Here is a 16,927-nt window from a genome sequence, read left to right as displayed (position 1 = left end):
CATTGGAATTAAATAAAAGAACCTAAAGCATCCAAAGAGACTGGTTACATACAAAGAATTGGAACTCAAGCAGCATCGGGCTTATTGATGACAACACTAATGTTGGAAAACACTGGAATTCTGGTGTGGTGGGAAAGTAGTTTTATCGGGAATTCAACCTACAGAAAGAGTTGTAGTTTCTTAAGGTTTCAATTCATTACATATTTCACCAGCAGAGAAAACTAGAAGGAAGGAAGGAAAGAAAGAAAGAAGGAAGGAAGGAAGGAAGGAAGGAAGGAAGGAAGGAAGGAAGGGAAAAAATAAATCAACAAATAGAAAGAAAGAAAGAAAGAAAGAAAGAAAGAAAGAAAGAAAGAAAAGAGAGAGAGAAAGAGAGAAAGAGGGAGGGAGGGAGGGAGGAAGGAAGGAAGGAAGGAAGGAAGGAAGGAAGGAAGGAAGGAAGGAAGGCAGGCAGGCAGGCAGGCAAGCTTTGAGATTCAGGAATCAGGGGCTACAGTAAAGGAAAGATGGAAGAACTTGTGGGGTAGGGATATGACTCAGCCTTGTATGTGTGACACTGAGCTTGATACCCAGCACTAAATTTTATTTTTTAAAAGACCTGCTCAGGATAACAATAGCAAACTTAGAAGTACACATAGGACAAACCTGGAGAAGAGCAGTCCAGGTGGCAAAAGAAATGTAACAGAGAGTGTCCAGGGAAGAAAACATTTTTCTTCTGGAGAGAAAGTACAGTAGATAGAGTGCTTGCCTTCCATGCAGTTGACCTGTGTTAGATCCCCAGGATCCCATAAAGTCCCCTGAGCACCAACAGGAGTAATTCCTGAGTGCAGAGCCAGGTGTAACTCCTGAGCATTGCTGGCTGTAGCCCTAAACTAAAACTAAGCAAGAACCTGGACACAAAATTTTGCATCTATTATTATAGAGGAGTTAAATAACATTTGTCTGAAACAATGGTCCAAAGGCTGCGGATGTGGTTCAGCAGTAGAGAACTTGTCTGTGTGGGTGAGGCCCTGAGTTTGATCCCCAGCACAATCACCCTACACACACACACACACACACACACACACACACACACACACACACACAAAATGACCCAAGAAATAGAGGCAAAACATTATTTAAAAATAGATAATCAGAGACTTCCCATAACAACTGCCATGTTAACTCACCCACCAGCCCTGCATCTCTGAGAAGATGCAAACCGAGCGGCTGAAATTCATGGACACACCAGCCCTCCCCCAACTCCCCCCAATCCCCTGGCTGAAAACTCTGAGGTGCCCCCAAGAGGTGAAGGTTTCCACCCTGCCAATGTCCCAGCAGCCACACCCACACCCTAATGCTTCTGCCATGCAAACAACCTAAATCCACAGCTTCACTAAGAACGTCTGCAAACCCATCCCAGTTCTAAAGATCCTGAACTTTCTGGACACCTCCAAGTTCCATAGTACTGAATTACAGTAGCAGCACACCAAATTAGATGGCAAAGTAGCATAGAAGCTAACAAAACTAGAGAAACAAAAACGCAGAATAGCTTAGGAAATTCTCAGACCAAGACAACAACCCCGTGGTGAAATACAACAATTTTCACAAATTTTCTTTTACGGAAGTATTTTTGATAATACCTTTAGCCATTTGGTTGCAACAAGTAATATGAAACAAATTATTGAGTGGCTGCTAAGGGGTTTGGCTTGAGGGGGTGGATGGGAAAATGGGGACAATGGTGGAGGGAAGGTCACACAAGTGGCGGGATTGGTGTTGGAACATCAAAAGCCTGTAACAACTGTACTGTGAACTTTGTAAACCATGGTGTTTAAATTTAAAAAATTGAGAAAAATTATATAAGGAGAAGTAGGGAGATAGTTCAAATGCTGGAGCATGTGTTGTGACTGTAGGAGTCCCAGGATTGATTCCCAGTACCATATGTTCCTCCCAAGAGCACCACCAGAAGCAATCCCTGAGTACTGAGCCAGGAGCAGCTCCTGAGTATGGCTGGGTGTGACCGCCAAACAAACAACAACAACAACAACAACAATTCATTATTACCATTATTATATATGATGACAGTAGAAAAATGGCTTTAGAAGTTGAAGGTGATAGTCTCTGGATCGTGGAACAAATCATGGAGCTACTGATTTTCATTATTGACTTTATTTAAAATGTTTTACTATGTTAATATATTGTTTTGTCACGGTAAAAATTTGCTTCCAAAAACTCTAAGAGTTTATCACCATGAATTTGGCAGCATCACAAGAAAAAAATGCAACAGGCCATGTAATTAGAGGATAAAATCCTGTCTTATCACAAACAGAAGTAGTGCTATGTGTTTACATTGGGAGCGCTCCTGCCCCAACTCCTCTCATCCTCAAAATTAGTAATGAATTCATAGGGTCTTACACAGAGCCAAACTGTCAAGAAGCTAATGAGGCTTTAATTTGCACAGGCTCTGTTCAAAACCTTGGAAGAGATTCTAAGTAATGTGCTTATATATTATCACAAATAAACAAACACTTAGAAAAAACAGATCATTTGCAGACGTGAAATATTTTAAACATAATTGTTAAATACTCTGTCTCTATCAACCCTGACTTCTCCTCTCTCATCCTCCTAGAACTATTAGAATAGTACCTTCTAGTACCATTAGAGTAGAAGTCATTTTGGTCATCCATCAAAGGGAAAGTTAAATTGTGGCTAATTTTTACCTTTAATTTATTAGGAAATATTTATATGGCACAAAATCATTTTTATGTAAAATTGTTTTTGCTTTCATTTTCCGTCTAAGGAGACTTTTGTGACTAAGGATGGGAAGTAATTCAACAGCAGAGTTCATGACTTACAAGGGTGAGGGTCTCGGTTTTATCTCTGGTTAGAAAAAAAAGAAAAAAGGAAAAAACAAAAGAATGAAAGGAAGGAAGGAAGGAAGGAAGGAAGGAGGAAAGAAGGAAGGAAAGAAAGAAAGAAAGAAAGAAAGAAAGAAAGAAAGAAAGAAAGAAAGAGAGGGAGGGAGGGAGGGAGGGAGGGAGGGAGGGAGGGAGGAAGGAAGGAAGGAAGGAAGGAAGGAAGGAAGGAAGGAAGGAAGGAAGGACTTCCAAGAATTTCTGCATCTGTCATAAGCAAGGTACAGAACTAAGGACATGTCATACCTAATTTTCTATTTATACTTTGATTCTTTTGTTTAAAGAGGGAGCCCCAAATTAAATAAGTTTTTCATCCTACAATGAACTGAATTGTAAATTAAATGTCCTTCTTAAAAACTAGTCCAATTTGATATTATCAACTCATTTGGTCATTTTCAGGGGAGGGAGTATAGCTCTCCTCCCCCTAGAGTGTGCTTTGGAAATGGTGGTGGGTGACTTTGGTTTTCTCCCAATAATGTGGGGAGAGTCTATTGTCGCTGGCAGTGGTAAGGCTGTGCAACACCGCAAGGAGACTCCCACCCAGAGACTCATCTAACCTCCCCTGGATGCACCCCCCATCTCTACCTCCAGTCCAGTTCATCAATCACAGAGGGGGAAAAAAGGGTATTAATTTTCTGACCCTAGAACAAAACTCCTTCCTACAAGTAAGCACGTGGTATTCTTGCACAGTTTAAATATAGAGAGAATAAGAGAATTGTCCTCCCATTGTTCATCGATTTGCTCGAGCGGGCCCAGTAAGGTCTCCATTGGAGACTTTTGTTGTTACTGTGTTTGGCATATCGAATACATCACAGGTAGCTTGCCAGTTTAAATATATACTGATTTATTTTAGGAAAGTAACCAAGAAGAGGAGATCATATTTATTTTGTTTGAAACTTTGCCAAGAAATGTTCACCATTTTGTTTTGGAGGGCCATGCCCAACAGTGCTCAGGGCTTACTCCTGCCTCTGCTTCCAGGGATCACTCCTGGAAGTGCGCTGGAGTGCCAGGGACTGAAACCATCACTAGTTTTATTTGATGACCAATAAAAAAGATAAATGATATTCAACATCACACACTCATAGTTGTAGCATTTGTATCTGTCACTTATGATTCATCTACTACTACGTAGCTCTGCAAACATCTAATTACTTTAATGTCTCTAGCATAGGTGGGTCTGAGCAGTCACATACTGTTTTAGATAAACTATTTTCTTTTAATATTACAATTAAGGTACAAAGTTCATTTTTAAATTAAATGCTAAGTAACTTATGTTCTCTCTGAATTACATTTCAGAATAACACACCGGGAACTTAAAATGAAAACAAAGTCTTGATATGCCTGAAAACTACTGATTTGTATCTAACTTCATCATTTCCTTAATAAACTAAAACATATTCAACCCATTTGTCCAGATTACAAATCCATCAATGAGGAACTGGGCCATCACTGGACCATAACACAGGCCCTCCTCTCTGTCTTCAAGACCTTTACCACGGGGACAGGAAACCTTGAACATTCTCAGTGATTACTAATAGTTTGTCTCTTAAAACAGAAATGCCTCGTTTACTGAAAACCCGCCAACATGGGCCGCGTTTGCACCAACATCGTGAAGAAGGCGGCCCGGGTCATCATCAAGAAGTACTACACGCGCTTGGGCAACGACTTCCACACCAACAAGTGCGTGTGCGAGGAGACCGCCGTCATCCCGAGCAAGAAGCTCCCGCAGCAAGATCGCTGGTTATGTCACGCACTTGATGAAACGCATTCAGAGGGGGCCCTTGCGGGGGCATTTTCATCAAACTGCAGGAGGAGGAGCGGGAGCGGAGGGACAACTACGTGCCCGAGGTCTCCGCCGTGGACCAGGAGATCATTGAAGTGGACCCTGACACTGAGATGCTGAAGCTCTTGGACTTGGACAGTCTGTCCAACCTGCAGGTCACCCAGCCTACAATTGGAATGAACTTTAAAACGCCACGTGGAGTCGTGTAAATTTGCCTTGCTGTGATATTTTCAGTAAACTTCATAAAATACACACACACACACACACACACACACACACACACAAACAGCGATTACCCAGAGAAAAAAAGAAAATAAAGGAAGTTATGGTACAACCTTAACACCTAAGTTTTTATTGTTGTTGTTGTTTGGTTAGTTTTAATTTTTTATTAGTTTTTATGTTTATTTTTATTTAGTTTTGTTTGGGGGCCACACCTGGATGTGTCCAAGGCTTACTCTTGACTCTGAACTAGGGATTGCTCCTGGCAGGCTCTAGGGACCATATGGGTATGCTGGGAATAGAACTGGGGTCATCTGCATGCAAGGTAAACTTCTTACCCACTGCACTGTATCCACTGTACTATTTCTTCAGCATGCTTTCTTTAAATTAAAAACTTATTATAGTCTAAATGCTATGGCTATAGTAGAGTTAAAGCTGATGGTATTGTGTACTGAACTCACCACCACCAAAGAGTCAGTGACACTCTACTAAGTCCTATGGTCCCTTCTAGTCCAATCTTCATTCATCCTCTCTACCTACCCCAACACCCCACTCTTTGGTAATTAGGGTTTTTTTTTTTTTGGTCACACAGTGATGCACCGAGGTTACTCCTGGCTCATGCACTCAGAAATTACTCCTGGCAATGATCATGGGAGCATATGAGATGCTGGGAATAGAACCCAGGTCGGCCGCATGCAAGGCAAATGCCCTACCCACTGTGCTATTGCTCCAGCCCCGGTAATTAGTTTTTTAATCCAAGACCAATCATTGTTTGATACTGTCTGTTCCCTTGTATTGTCTCTATTTCACAGATGACTGAGATCATACAATATTTACCCTCCTTCTAATTTTGCTTAATAAAATACCACCCAGTTCCATCCAGATTGCAGCAAACTACATGATTCCAAAGTTTCTTACAACTCTATAATATTCCATTGTGTATATAAGCCACAACTTCTTGATCCACTCATCTGTCATTGGGCTTATTTCCATATTCTGGATGTTGTTCAAAAAATGTTATGATGAGCATAGGTGTGCACATATTTTTTGAATTAATGTTTTTGTGTTTGGAGGATAGATGACAAGAAGTAGAATCACTGGGTTGTATGGGAGCTCTATTTTTACCTTTTTTCAAAGAAATCTCCAAGCTGTTTTCCACAGAGGCTGAACCAGAAAACATTCCCACCAGCAGTTAACACCTAAGTTTGAATGGTCTGATCTTACTTTCCATGTGGCTCTGAAACTAGCTGACTGTATTGGACCCTAAAAGCATCATTGTGTCAGAATAAAGACTTTCATTTTTTTAGCATGATTAAAAAAATAAATAAAAATGAATAAATTTTTTAAAAAGAAGAGTATCAAAGTGGAGAAGGTATACTAAGGAAAGAGAGGAGAAACACTGACAATAAATATTAACTACAACTCAGAAAGAGAAGGGAACACCAAATAAGGGTGTTGGGAGGATCCGCCCATGATGGGAGAGCATGCTGAGGGTAGACTGTCGACCAAGCATGATTGCCACTCAATGCCTCTTTTGCCGACCATGGCACTCAAAAGGAGAGAGAGGGAAATGCCCTGCCACAGAGGCAGGGTGGGATAGGGGCTGGGGGGGGAGGGGATGCTGGGATCCGAGGTGGTGGGAAATGCGCACTGGTGGAGGGATGGGTGTTTGATCATTGTATAATCGAAACCCAAGCACAAAAATGTGTAAATCTACAACTGTACCTCATGGTGCCTCACTATTAAAAAATAAATAAATATAAAAAAAAAATTAACTACAACTCTTCACAGAGGCACTCTCATGCACTCTTATGCTAAATGTTTGTCCTGAGAGAACTTATTGCAGAGAGGATGTCTCATTGTCATCGAGACTGGTGGCAGTGGCACTGCCATGACCCATGCACACCACAGATGCAGAGTCTCAGCCCAGCTCTGATCCAGGGCACAGCAAAGCAAGGTGGTGTCAGTCGGCAGAGAGTTCCCTTGTTGTGACATTTCAGAGACTCTCAAGTCAATAGGATTAATTCCAACTAGCTAAATTCAGGCATGAGCCATTAATTTCTTGGCTGTGCAAGATCTTGTATGAACAGCTGCTTTTCCCAAGTAACCTATAAATTCAAGCTGAGTGGGGATAACATCGGAAGGAAGGCTCTTGCTTTGCACGGAACTGACCCTGCTTCAATCTCTCACACTGCATACGGTTCTCCAAGCACTTCCAGGAGTGAGCCCTGAGCACAGAGCCAGAAGTGGGGGTAGAGCACAGCCAGGTATGGAAAGGAGGAAAGGGGGAGGGAGGCGAGGAAATAGGAAAAGAGATGAGAGAACAGGGAGGAGAAAAACAGAGCAGGGAGGAGGGGAGGAGAGGGGAGGGGGGAGGAGAGGAGAGAAGAGAGGAGGGAAGGGCAGGGGAGGGGAGGGCTGGGAGAGGAGGGGAGGGGAAATGGAGGGAAAAAGAGAAGGAAGGAAAGAAGGAAGGAAGGACTCCACAGAAAAAAGAATTTATTTCACAAAATCCAAGAATTTAAAAAGATGAGGAATAGACCAGATCAGACATCACAGTCCGCGAGTAGCTTATTTCCAATACCTTTTCATGAATCATGAAAACTAACTATAAAAAGTGTTCAGGGCACAAAATACTGGTTAAACTCCACAAGAAGAAAACATCCAACCCCATCCAAAAATGGGGCAATGAAATGAACAGAAACTTTCTCAAAGAAGAAATCCGAATGGCAAAAAAGCACATAAGAAAATGCTCTACATCATTAATCATCAGGGAGATGCAGATCAAAACCACAATGAGATACCATCTCACACCTCAGAGACTGGCCCACATTCAAAGGAACAAAAGCAACCGATGCTGGCGCGGATGTGGCGAGAAAGGGACACTCCTTCACTGTTGGTGGGAATGTCGACTGGTTCAGCCCTTCTGGAAAACAGTATGGACGATTCTCAAAAAATTAGAAATTGAGCTCCCATTTGACCCAGCAATACCACTCCTGGGAATATATCCCAGAGAGGCAAAAATGTATAGTCGAAGTGACATCTGCACTTGTTTGTTCATTGCAGCACTCTTTACAATAGCCAGAAACTGGAAGAAACCTGAATGCCCAAGAACAGATGACTGGTTAAAGAAACTTTGGTACATCTACACAATGGAGTACTATGTAGCTGTTAGAAAAGATGAAGTCATGAAATTTACATACAAGTGGTACAACATGGAAAGTATCATGCTAAGCGAAATGAGTCAGAAAGAGAGGGATAGACATAGAAAGATTGCATTCATCTGGGGGATATAAAGTAACAAAGTATGAGATTAATACCCAAGAATAGCTGAGATCAGCACCAGGAGGATTACTCCATAACTTAGAGGCCAGCCGGGTATCCTAGAGGAAAGGGCAGTTCAGATAGAGAAGGGAGCACCAAATAAAGGGTGTTTGGAGGATCCTCCCAGGAGGGGAGATGCATGTCGAAAGTAGACTATGGACTGAACATGTTTGCCACTCAATGCCTCTTTTGCAGACCGCAACACCCAAAAGGAGAGAGAGAACACAGGGGATTGCCCTGCCACAGAGGCAGGGGGGGATGGGGAGGTGGGGGTGGGGGGGATATTATCCATGGTGGTGGAAAATGGGCACTGGTGGAGGGATGGGTATCTGATCATTGTATAATCAAACCCAAGCACAAAAAATTGTAAATCTACAACTGTACCTCATGGTGTTTCACTAATAAAAAAAAAATTTTTTTAAAAAGTGTTCAGGGCTTACTCCTGGTTCTGTGCTCGGGGATCCCTCCTGGTAAGCTCAGGGGACCATATGGGGTGCCAGGAGTCAGCCTAGTGTCAGCCACATGCAAAGAAAGTACTTGACTCACTGCACTATCATTCAGGCCCCCAACAAGAGCTCCCCCCAACTCTTCTTTCTGAGTGAGAATCAAGAAGAAAGTTACTTTAAATTTATGAAAATCCATTTTACACATCACTTTTTATAAATAGAATATTTGTAAAAATATCTTTATGAATATGTGCAAAAGTAAAATATACTAAAATTATTTGCTATACCTCCATTTATCCAACATTTACTGCATATGTCTTTATGCTCAGCAAGACAATATGAAGTGGGGGAAAGTAGCAATGAGTAGTGCTGAGTAATAATGAGAGTACTAATATAGGCATTCCACGCCTATTATTTTGGGGAAAATAGCGCTCCATCAAAGAAATACAACAGACTCTGGTGCTGATCATAAGGCTCCTCAACGAAGAGTATTTAGATTTAGATCAGAGAGTGAAATCATAGCAAAGTGGAGGGGGATTAAAACCTCACATTCTAGTCATGATTCCACTGACATATATTGTATGGTACATGTCACTATATAGACATGACACATACACCCTTGTTCAGGTGATTCCACAATCTCTTTAAAAGGAATCAAAACTGAAAAGAGTTACCAAAGGCTTGGTTTTGAACAGTGGGTGGGATTCTGAATTATCAGTAACCAAGTATGATCACTGATGTATGGAAGGGGATAATGAAATTATTTTGGATATGATTATATATGTACACATCACGGAATATGACTGTGACTTATACCTTTAAGAATCAATCCAGCAAAAACAGTGTGGGCATTCCTGAAAAAATTAGAAATTGAGCTTTCATACAACCCAGCAATACCACTTCTGGGAATATGCCCAAAAAACACACAGCAGAAATTCCATCTGCACTTCTATGTTCACGGCAGCACTATTCACAATAGCCAAGATCTGGAAAGAATCCAAGTGCCTAAGAACAGACAACTGGTTAAAGAAACTAGGGTACATCTACACAGTGGAATACTATGCAGCTGGATGAAATTTGCTTATAAGTGGTTGGACACTGAGAGTTTCATGCTGAGTGAAATGAGTCAGAAGGAGAGGGACAGACATAGAATGATCACATTCATTTGTGAGATCTAAAAACCTAATATGAGACTAATATTCAAGGATAGTGAAAACAAAAGTCAGGAGGATTGGTCCATGGTTGGAAGGCTGAGGCTGCTTTAAGTGTGCTGGGGGAGAAAGCAGTTGGGATAGAGAAGGGATCACTATGACAAAGATAGTTGGAATTGATCACTCTGGATAAGAACTACGTGCTGAAAGTAGGTAAAGGAACAAACGTGATAACCTCTCAGTATCTGTATTGCAAATTAAAATGCCCAGAAGGTGAACACACACACACACACACACACACACACACACACACACACACACACAGCGGTGAGGGGGAGAGGGAGAGAAGGAAAATGTCTGCCATAGAGACAGGCTAGGGGCAGGCAATGGTGGCAGGAGGGAAACTGGGGACATTTGTCGTGGGAAATGTGCACTGGTGGAGGCATAGGTGTTGCAACATTGTATGACTGAAACCTGATCATGAACATCCTTGTAACTGTGTATCTCACCGCGCTTCAGTAAAATAAATAAATAAATAAATAAATAATTTTAACACTTTTTTAAAAAGTATAAGCTGTGAGATATGAATCCAACTTCATTTTTTACCTGTTGTAATCCAGTTTTATTAAAACCAGTTGTAGATGAGGCTACCTTTACTGCACTTCATGTTCCCAGCTCCTTTGTAAAAAATTAGTTACAGGAATACAGTGCTCCTATATCAATCCCATAACCCATATAAATGTCCCTCCACCAATGTCCCCGGTTTCCCTCCCACCTTTCAACCTACCTACCGGAAATTCCCATTTTTAAGTTTGATATTGTAAGTATCAATTTACAATCAATTTACCGCTGTGCTGGAGCGATAGCACAGCGGTAGGGCGTTTGCCTTGCACGCAGCCAACATGGCCAACCCGAGTTCGATTCCTCTGCCCCTCTCGGAGAGCCCGGCAAGCTACCGAGAGTAACTCGCCCGCATGGCAGAGCCTGGCAAGCTCCCCGCGACGTATTCGATATGCCAGACACAGTAACAACAAAGTCTCCAATGGAGACGTTACTGGGCCCGCTCGAGCAAATCGATGATCAATGCGAGGGCCTTGAGCAAGTTTGATATTGTAGTTTGGATATCACACTTTCAGTTTTGTTGGTACTGTGACTCAGATATAAAGAAGTACCGCACCTCTACACCACCTGAGTAGAGGCTGAGGCTCCTGTACCCGGCCCTTGTTGCCTCCTGTCTGCCTCTTATTCCTTTCCCTCCCAATTTCTTTTCTTTTTTTTTTTTTTTTTTTTTGTTTCTGACTCATTTTTTATTTTATTTTTTTTTCCCCTTTATTTTATTTTATTGTTTTTAAAGTTGTAGATTTACAATTTTTTGTGCTTTGGTTTCAATTATACAATGATCAGATACCCATCCCTCCACCAGTGCCCATTTTCCACCACCATGGATAATATCCCTCCCACCCCCACCCCCCCATCCCCCCTGTCTCTGTGGCAGGGCAATCCCCTGTGTTCTCTCTCTCCTTTTGGGTGTTGTGGTCTGCAAAAGAGGCATTGAGTGGCAAACATGTTTAGTCCATAGTCTACTTTCGACATGCATCTCCCCTCCTGGGAGGATCCTCCAAACATCCTTTATTTGGTGCTCCCTTCTCTATCTGAACAGCCCTTTCCTCTAGGATACCCGGCTGGCCTCTAAGTTATGGAGTAATCCTCCTGGTGCTGATCTCAGCTATTCTTGGGTATTAATCTCATACTTTGTTACTTTATATCCCCCAGATGAATGCAATCTTTCTATGTCTATCCCTCTCTTTCTGACTCATTTCGCTTAGCATGATACTTTCCATATTGTACCACTTGTATGTAAATTTCATGACTTCTTCTTTTCTAACAGCTACATAGTACTCCATTGTGTAGATGTACCAATTTCTTTTCTAAACCTATCCTTATTTCTATTATCTAGGACCAGAGTAATCTGGATATCCTTTGTTTGATAAACTTTCATACCCTTGTCTTGTTCTATATACCGCAGATATGTGAGATCATCTGATACTTCTCTTACTTCTCACTTGCTTCACTTAACATATCCTCCAGTTCCTTCAATTCCATGTACATATGGATTCTTCCATACCCTGAATCAGTTCTAGATTGATTTTATTATATTTCGTTTCCAGTGTTTGCTTAATTTCTATTGCCGTTGCATAGAATGTTGATTTGAGATCCTCATTAACCATGCTCAAGAATTTTGATGAACTCAAGTACTTGTCCGGACCTCTGCAACTGAATTCCTTCTTTTACTCATTGTTCTTTGAGTTTTGTGAGTACTGACAGTGGAGCTTTAGAGTTCTGATTATATCATATAATACTGATCTTGGGCTGGAGCAATAGCACAGCGAGAAAGTCATTTGCCTTGCACGCGGCCAACCCGGGTTTGATTCCTCCATCCTTCTTGGAAAGCCCAGCAAGCTACCGAGAGTATCCCGCCCGCACGGTAGAACCTGGCAAGCTACCTGTGAATATTCGATATGCCAAAAACAGTAACAAGATTCACAATGGAGACGTTATTGGTGCCCGCTCGAGAAAACTGATGAACAACGGGAGGACAGTGCTACAGACAGTGCTTTAAAAAACCAACCAAACAAAAAGAACCCATCCAGCCTATAGACATGACCTGATTCAGTTTTACAACAACTGCATTGCCAGTTTGGTGGAGGAAACACGATAGACGTTTTAGAGAGGAAGAAACTGAAGCACTGCAAAGTTAACTGCTCAGGACGATACCAAGAGCCACTATAAAATGCACAAATAAGCGTGTTTACTATGGTTTTTCTAATGACCTCTACTTGGTCCAGATAAATAATTTATTAGAGAACTTATATGTATTTCAGTCTGCGTGCATCAGTTTCCACTCTCTAGTCTGAAGTCATCCATTTCTTTGGTCTGTTTATTGCCTGCTGGTCTTGCAAAGCTCTAAAAGCCATATGTGCTGAAACTTTGCTTCTTCTTTCTGTATCTCCTGTACAAGGGAATCTGGTCCAGAATAAATACTTAATAAACATTGTTGATTTGATAGATGGCAGTTAAGTGCTCTGAGAGAGACAAACAACATCAAATATTTTCTCAACTCTCAGGGATATTTTCATGGGTCATTGGAAACTATTGAACAATACAGAATAATTTATAAGCAAGAACCAAATTATTTAGCATATATTCAGACAGTGACGATGAGAAATGAGAGTAAAGTGATCAGTAAATGGCACTGCAGTTGGAAAAGCTTCCAAAAGAGGTAGAGCATGAATCAGACCTGAAAGATGGAAGGCTTGGAGTTTGGAACAAGGCAAAGAGATGAGTGAAGGCCAATGCAATGAAGAACGGCACATTTAAAGAAAAACAGACAAATTTAAGGAAAGTTCCATGAGGAGAAAGAAACTGGGGGGGAAAGTTATAAGTTCAGGTGAATCAGAGAGAACCAAGGATTCCTCAGAAAAGACACAGGTTCAGGTTTGATGTGACAGAAATACAAATCCCAGAAATAATAAGACTAAAATCTTGCCTCCCAGATTAAACTGCAGCAACTCTCTTTTGTCTCGGGTCATGGATAAACAATAACCTGGGCGAGTCCAACAGTAGCTATTCAATTAGCACTTTCAATTAGCACTTACTGATTAATAGAATTTTGTTCAAAGGCCTGAATCTTCTATCAATACTTTATTCATCACAGACTTTATTGAAAAGGGGAAATTGAGTAATTTTATTTCCCATCCATCTTTGGTGTCTGTTTTGTCATGTCCACTGCTATTTACAGTCCAGAAAGCTTGGCGGGGAATGTGTTCCCAACTAAGTTGCTGCCTCATTAGGAAGCAGGGTCTGATCTGAAACCAATTTTTCAGAACAATGGCTTGTTAAGTGCTGAAAAATGCAGTGTGTGGTCATGGAGAAAATAAAGACAGATTCACCATGCAATTTGTTGGGTTTTTTTTTTTAACTAGTAAAAAAAAAAAGATGAGCATTTTAACAAGTGATGGAAGCCTGTTCATTATCAAGTCACTGCTCCTTCAAAAAAAGGAAATGGGACATGAACCTCCGTTCACAACAGAAAAGGCTGCCTGCATTCCTATTCCTCATGTTTCTTACTTCAAATTCAGAATGAAAATCCATCTTCTAAGAGGTGGGTGAGGAAGTTCAGAAAGGAGGGTCTGTGAAGCTCAAAATAAATCTCTTAGTGAAAGGCAAATGGGGTGAGTGATTTGCAGCAAGTGGACCCAACAAGTGGGATTCCCTGGGACTCCTGTTTTCTCCATGCCTGGAGAGCACTGAGGTTGGGGTGCTGAGTAAGGGAGGTTGGTGTGTGAGAGGGAAAGTGGGAAAACTCATGTCAGCATCAGAGGGAAATGGACCCGAGGTGACACAGTTTTACCTAGGAAGCAACTCAGAATAATTCAGCGGAAATAACTTCCATCCCAACATTTATATGATCTCTAAAAGAAAAATGGAGATAAAATGGAAATTATTTGGCTCCATCCATTAAGATTACTGAAAGAAAATGGTGGCAGAATACTAATGCTACAATATTGTTTAGGCATTAAATATGAAATGCATCAAGAGTATTTTTCTCATAGTTTTATGTGTGGCTAAGGACTCATTTCCTCTGTGAACTAGTTGCTTTTCCTCTGCTCCTGGCCACAGACTTTAATCATAATTGCAACAAGTTAGTCAACAAATTGGTACCATATGTTTCAAGGGAGACCAGATCAGAAAATGGAAGTAGTTCTACTCACTTGTTTGCTTATTTGGGAGAAAATGACCGAAGGTACTCAGACTATGTACACTATATAGGATGCTTAACTTAAAATATAGAGTAAAACAAAAATGGCTAAAACTCCCCGTGACACAGCACCCCCATCCCACAAGTTCAAGAAATCCATTGCTTCTTGGAGCTGGAGCAATAGTACTGCAGGTAGGGCACTTGCCTTGCACACAGTCAACCTGGGTTCTCTCCTTGGCATTCCATATCGTTCCCCAAAACCCACCAGAGATGATCCCTAAGCACAGAGCCAGAAGTCAGTCCTAAGAATCACTAGGTATGCCCCCATTAAAAAAAAAAAAAAAGATTTGCTGCTTTGTTGTTGGAAGCCAAGAGCCCTCTCATAGACCTGGCCACGGTTCCCATGTTAGGAACTGCTTGGGACAGACATTGGTGACAGTCTCCCAGGACTTCCTGATCTCAGCAGATACCTGATCTATAGCCACACATCAGGCTGACAGCTTATCTGGCCTTATCTATAGTAACCTCCAGGAAGCATCTACTCCCTAAGACTCTTTGATATACAAATGTAAAGCTCAGGATGCACCTACTGCCACAAGACCCTTTGATGTGCAAATGTCTACCTTGAATGTTAGGTAAAGCTCTTGTTGCTGACCTTACCATATATGGTTATATTGCCTCTGCTCCTGACTGAGCTGCCCGGACCCTATATAAACAGCCTGTATCCCTCAATAAAGCCTGTCCCTTTTTCTCTCTGTTTCTAAACTGTACTCTGTCTCTTGTGTCTCGTGTTCATTCGGTAGGTCCCTCCTTGCACCATCGGATCAATCCTCGAGCCACCTCCGCGGGCCGGAGAGTGGTTACCGGGGCCCCCTGCACTTTGTTATTTTAAACAGTGCCATCCTGCTCTTATTGAAGAGGATTGTGGAAAACACAAACTGTACGGCCATATTCATCAGTCCCTTCTCTCTTTTCTCCTTCCTATCTAAGAGTGGATGATTACTATATAATTCTGAGTCAAAGCTACATATTTGGCTTTTAAATATTATAATTATAAATAATATTATAATTATTCTCCTTTTTTTTTGGAGGTGGCGGGATAGAGTTTGGGCCATGCCTATCGGAACTCAGGAACTATTCCTGGCTTTGTCTCAGGAATGGTCCCTGGCAGTGTTCAAGGGACCTTAGTTAGTGTCAGAGCTTTGAACTCAGACATGTTGACTGTATGCAAGTCGTGTTTCTTAACCCCAGTGCTAGCTTTTCAACCCCTACAGTTATCCTTTTAATACATTCATATCAATCTCTTCGCTCAGCCTACTGTCAATTATAAGCCTTCAAAATTAGGTATTATCTTTAGTTTGGGATCTTTTAAATGCCTATTACAATGTTGGATATCTGCTTTAGAAAACAGTTTGAGAGTTATTCAAAAAGTTAAGCGGGTCTCAGCACACCAACGGCTGTGGTTCAGAGACATAGCAGTGAGTCCCAGAAGACAGCAGCTTGCTGGAGATCTCTCTGGACCCCATACGGAGCAAATTCCTGTGGGGTACCTCAAATGGAGCAGGTGTGCCCTCTCCACCTGCTCCAGATGAAACCCCAGTGGCCACGAGCTTCCAGAAGCAAGGCCCAGGTGTGCAGGTTCCAAGACTAAGACTCCAGGCCTCACAGTGGCAGCAGAGGAGTCCCTCCCGTCTCCCTGCCAGCTTGTCATGTCCACATTCTGCCTCCGGGTGCCATCTCAGCACACCAGCAACCTGGGTCCAGAGACTCCCATAAGAATCCCAAAATGGATTAGTGCTCTACAGAGATGTCTCTGGACCCCAACAATTTACAATTTTAGAATTCCAGAAGTGCTATCGCTTTTAAAAGTGAGTAATAGAAAATAAATTAGCGTCTGCCCCTGGCAGGCTGGCTTGAATAGGGGTATGAAAATTCAAGCAAACTATAATGCCTGAAAGTAGAGAGAGAGTATGGGGGAAATTGTCTGCCATAGAGGCAGGGGGAGGGATGGGATGGGGGGAGCAGGGATACTGGGGACATTGGTGGTGGAAAATGTCCTCTGGTAGAGGGATGGGTGTTCAATCATTGTATGACTGGAGCTGAAACAAGACAACTTTGTAACTGCATCTCTCTGTGATTAAATTTTTAAAATAATAATAACAATAAATAAAATTTTTTTAAAGTTAAACAGTGCTGAAGTGACAGTACAGCAGATAGGGTGCTTGCCTTCTGTGCAGCCAACCCAGATTCTATCCCTAACATCTCATTCTGAGCCCCACCAGGAGTTACTCCTGAGTGCAGATCCAAGAGTAAACCCCAAGAACTGCCAGCTGTGGCCCAAAACCAAAAAG

The 16,927-nt window shown here is 41.8% G+C and overlaps 1 pseudogene; it reads left to right on the top strand.

The window, feature by feature from the left end:
• Positions 1-4,479: 4,479 nt before the first annotated feature.
• Positions 4,480-4,916, top strand: LOC130037314 (40S ribosomal protein S17-like; annotated as a pseudogene).
• The last annotated feature ends 12,011 nt before the right edge of the window (positions 4,917-16,927 follow it).

The sequence above is a fragment of the Sorex fumeus genome, unplaced genomic scaffold (assembly GCF_029834395.1).
Source record: "Sorex fumeus unplaced genomic scaffold, SorFum_2.1 ptg000072l, whole genome shotgun sequence".
Classification (NCBI taxonomy): Eukaryota; Metazoa; Chordata; class Mammalia; order Eulipotyphla; family Soricidae; genus Sorex; species Sorex fumeus.
The sequence above is the reverse complement of the archived record's forward strand: the minus strand, read 5'-3'. Positions and strand labels throughout refer to the sequence as shown.